This window comes from Sardina pilchardus, chromosome 5, assembly GCF_963854185.1.
Source record: "Sardina pilchardus chromosome 5, fSarPil1.1, whole genome shotgun sequence".
NCBI lineage: Eukaryota > Metazoa > Chordata > Actinopteri > Clupeiformes > Clupeidae > Sardina > Sardina pilchardus.
This window is the reverse complement of record NC_084998.1, coordinates 24,464,476-24,469,600: the sequence shown is the minus strand read 5'-3', so window position 1 is coordinate 24,469,600 and position 5,125 is coordinate 24,464,476. Positions and strand designations below refer to the sequence as shown.

Genomic DNA, 5,125 nt, shown 5'->3' with positions numbered 1-5,125 from the left:
TTAGAAAATTATGCTCATTGCAAACACAATATCGATTGATTTTATCCACTGGTGTTTTTACAGGAATGCCGAGGGCAGCAAGCCAAAGATTTCTTTGTTCCAATGGTTTTGGAATTCTGTGAAACATTATGTTCGTGTAGTCCTCTGCTTGTTATCGCAGCCCTTCAAAGCAGTTATCGCAGCGTAGCAAATAATCATTTTCCTCAATAGATGTTAAAATAATTTTAATATAACTAACAACCTTACTGCAACTTCTTCTCTTACTGCAACTACATGGTTATAGTTATGGTGTATTGAAGCTGCGGTGCTGTGTGGTGTCTTAGAAAAAGCCCACCTGTCACTGCCTAGTAGCGGAAAACTTTGTAGTCACGTTAGTGTATTGACGGAAGTTGAGGGTTTTCAGATGCTGGTGGTGTCTTTGCGCCTGGCAGCTGTGCTTTGACGGTGCAATGCCCGAAAATAGTTCCACATCTAAATTGGTCTAGTAAATACCTTCGTGTGAATTTGCATTGGTATTTGCACTCGATGTGAATGTACAGGTTACGAGAAATACTTATAAAAAATCTTGAGCTATTTGATTCACTTTTGCAACGACATGCTAACCGGACACTTTGGAATACAGCGACTATGCCAAGATAAGGCTAACGGGGCGTTTCTAGATTAGGACAGTGGCTGGGTCGGCTACAAAACGCTTTGGCTCACTTATCCAACTCTAGGGACTGCGGGGAGTGACCCAATTTCACCTGGGGGTGGCGTGTTCCTTTAATGCAGACCATTTAGCCTACTTGGTAATGTGCACTGTAGAAGCCATTAAGACCATGTACAGAAATACTGTATGTTTATTCTCCTGATAAGTCATATACCAGGCTACTCAACTAATACATGTGACATATTGGTATATATGTACAGTACATAAGTGTATACTGTATGTAAAGCTCATTGAATTGTCTCTGTGTATGAAATGAAATGTGCTATATAATGCATGTTATTTGCTCCCAAAGGTCTGGCATTTTAATAAAGGTCCTAATTAATGGCACTTGGGAGTAATGGCAAGAGGGGAATAATGTCTGGGGAGGAAGGTATCCATTAACATTTGGAATGAATGGATGATTTTTAAACACATGTTCAAAGAATTTTACAATGGTGGAAGAAACTGTAGGATGGAAAAAGGTTTGCTCAGAATTGTTCATTTGAATTTCACGTCCAGTGGTTACAATTCCACAACTGAATACAAGTGCGTCCTGTGTTAGTAGTTTATTTGTCTTTTAACAGAGATCTAGCTATGTTTTCATTTTCAGACAAATGTCTGAAAAACCTGAAAAAAACCCTGTTTTTCCTAAATACAGTAAATACCCGAACTGTGGCACCCAACATGGCACAATCACACGCAAACATAAACACACACACACACACACACATCAAAACACACAAATGCACACACACATACAGGCAAGCACACAGTGTGACACAGACACGCTCACACACACACACACACACACAAATACATACACTCAGACACAAACACTCTTCAAACACACGTACAGTATACACACATAAAGACGCATGCACATTGATATTTCCCCACCACTGGGCATCAGTTTTTAGTTTTCATAACAAAATCCTGTCTTGTAGTGAGAAATACTCAAGACAGTGGACGGTTTTGCGTAAGAGCGAAGAGATCTGCGGCTGCTTTGCCGTATTTCCTAAAAGAATTTCTATTATCTGAGGATGGAGACACCACTCTCCATAAAGTGGGTTCCATTTGGGCTATCCTATTTATTCTTATTTATTTGCACATTTTATTTTATGTATCTCTATCTTTCTACTCGTTATGGCTATATAAATAAAGTGAATAATTGTATGATTCAGAATAAGCTGAATTTTATTTTATGCAGTTTCTTTTTTGTCTTTTCTGTCGGACAGTTGAAATTGTCTTGGTTTTGTTTTCATGACATTTGGTGAAGGGTTGCAGCATGGGCCTAGGATAAACCCATTTAAATGAATCACTAACGTACTGTTTCAGATAACTGAAAACATTGTGAGGGAATACATGTAAGCTAAAGTCTGTTTGTAAAAATATAATGCTTTCATTTAGTCACTTGATTTCAACACGGTTTTTAGTGAACCGGTTTACCAGGCGTGTTCTCAGTTCTTTTGTTGTTAGACAATAAGTTATAGATGAGGGGAGGCAGCGTTGAGATCTGTGTTCCCCTGACTGTCCTACACTATGACATTGTATTTAAGCACTGTTTGATTGGAGAGTGAAACATAACACAAATGATTTTATGAATGCAAAGAAGTAATATTGATATCAGTAGGTGATACATGTTCCCACATATAAACAGCATCAGCTCACTAATACAGAATAGCACACATACACAGTACATAGAACAATCTTTCTTGAAAAAACCCCCAACATCTATAGACTCATCCTAATCAACTGAATATTAAGAACAGTATCCAATAACTGAAAACATCATGACAGAATAAGTTAATGTCTGTGTGTAATGATGATACAATATACCTTCCCTCATTCACTTGGTAGCAACACGGTTTTCAGTAAACCGGTTTACCAGGCGTGTTCTCAGTTCTTTGGTTGTTAGACAGTAAGTTATAGGGTTTATGAGGGGAGGCAGCGTTGAGGCCACTATAAGCATAGCATTCCTCTCAGTCAGGTTAAGTTTCACACCAACTCTAGTGAGTAGCACAGACACCAGTTTAGGTGCATAGTAAACAGAAACCACAATGATGTGTGAAATGCAAGTACTAAACATCTTCCTCCTGCTTCCCTTGTCAGAGATTCTCAGAACGGTCCACACAATAACAACATATGTCAAGAAAATTAGAGAAAAATGTCCGCCCAAAAGCCACAGCCACCAGCCCACGAGAGACGGGATTGAAAAATAAGGTCCAGGGTTCACACATCCAGCTCTTATCATTGCAGCGTAGTCACAAAACACATATCTTATGATGGGTTGACAGTATGGAATGCTATATGCTGCTTCTGCAGTTGTACTCAGTGTTATCATTGCGATTATCCAGGTAGCCACAATGCTCATGAGACACCGTCTGCTTGTGAGGATGCTGTTGTATCTCAGTGGCAAGCTAATCGCAAGCATTCGATCCACAGCCATCCAGGTTAATGTCAAAGAAGTAATATCCCCAAGATGGTAGAAGTACATACTCGTGAAGCAAGAATAGAAGGAAATCCTTTTCATTTCTGCAAGAAGCAGGACTATCATTGTAATGCAAGAGCTGGTGCTAAACATTATGTCAACAATTGCTAAATTGCCAATTAATACATTGGTGAGTGCAAACGCCTGTCTGCAACTATTACACTCAAATTTGTGCTGCAAAAAAACAATATTAGGACATAAGCAATAAGGATTAAAGAGCCAAGTAGTTTCTGATGAGAAACATGATCAAAGCCTGTAATGATAAACTCAGATACCCGCACAGCTGTGTTATTGGTTCCCATGTCATAGCACTGTTAAGTGTCTGCAGAAAAGGCTTATACAGTATATCCTTGCTCACATGACTGTCAATTGGGATATGGACGTAGATACTGATGTAAAGGTAGCAAACACAACCGAAAACACAATCACACCCTGATCTGTTGCCACTACACTACCAGAGAGACCACAGCATATTTTCTGATGTCATATATGATTGATGAGTGACATTCGACTGAGTTGACAGTCAACTAAAATACACTTATTTTATAGTGCACTTTCTTGAAAGTGTAATAAGATCATAATAACGATAAAAAGAACTTGGTGTACACTTTCAAATATTACGCATAACACATACACATAGTTTACTAAAAAGAAAGGTTGTCATACATCTGACCTAAACCAGAGCGGTAGATAAAACAGAGTGGCGACACTCCCAACCATTGGAAAAAATGGCAGCGCTTTTTCCAGGCTATTTCCTCGTTATGGGGCTTTTGGAACTGTTTACAGCCAATCTCTTGGTCAGTAGTCAATTCATTAATTGATTACACCTTCCAGCATCGGAAGTACAGCCCACCCTCCTACGATTCAGCCATTCAGCACAGGTTTTTTTGGAACTTTTGATCGTGGCGGCAACATCAAAGAGTGTCGCAACTCTCTCTATCTATGGCTCTGACCTAAACTATTCAGATCGCCACCACATGGCTATGGCATTACACCACTAAGCTAAATAAACGCCTCCGAAATCCCGATGGAATTACGGATCACTATCACTATATCACTATCCCACGGATCACAAGGTGGAGTCCCACATTTAGCAGTTTTCTAGATTGATAAATTGATCCTCTCCACATGCCAGTATTTTTCTTGTTGATGTTTCAGTAATGGCAATAACAGGCCATACATAATAAAAACAATATGTGAGTGGGAATCCAGTGGGAATGCAGACCATTTAGCCTACTTGGTAATGTGTACTGTAGAAGCCATTAAGACCATGTACAGAAATACTGTATTCTGTATACTGTCATACCAGGCTACTCAACTAATACATGTGGCCTATTGGTATGCAGTGCCCTCCAAATGTATTGGAACACATGTTAAAGTTGACTATTAAATTATCTTTTGGAAATGGATATTAATGCCTTAAATGAAAAAAATGAGGAAATATTCAACCTTTAAGGACATCAATTGATGGGAATTATAGCACATAGGTTAACATAGGCGTTCCAATACGTATGACCTCTGTATTTTAGGGAAAACATTTATTTATTTACAATACATTATTCATTCACAAAGAGAATTGATGTCCTTAAAGGTTGAATATTTCCTCATTACGATCAATTTCCAAAAGATGATTTCATATTGTCAACAATAGCATGTGTTCCAATCAGGGATGGAAATTAGCACCAGCGTCCAGCCAAATGCTGGTAAAATGTGAGAGTGGCTGGTAGATTTCAGACACAAAGTCATATTTTAACATTGAGTGGCTGGTTAATTTCACCAGAAATCTGCTATTGGCTGATAGATTGTCACATTTTCAAATTTCAATTTCCACCCCTGGTTCCAATACTTTTGGAGGGCACTATATGGTCAAAGCAAGCCAGGCATTCACAATGCTGTTGTAAAGGAGGGACCCATAATGCATTTGCTATATCAACATAAAGGGTTAAGAA

The 5,125-nt window shown here is 38.8% G+C and overlaps 1 pseudogene; it reads right to left on the bottom strand.

Annotated features, from left to right (window-relative positions):
• Positions 1-2,534: 2,534 nt before the first annotated feature.
• On the bottom strand, positions 2,535-3,478 carry LOC134080838 (olfactory receptor 10G4-like; annotated as a pseudogene).
• Between the last annotated feature and the right edge of the window lie 1,647 nt (positions 3,479-5,125).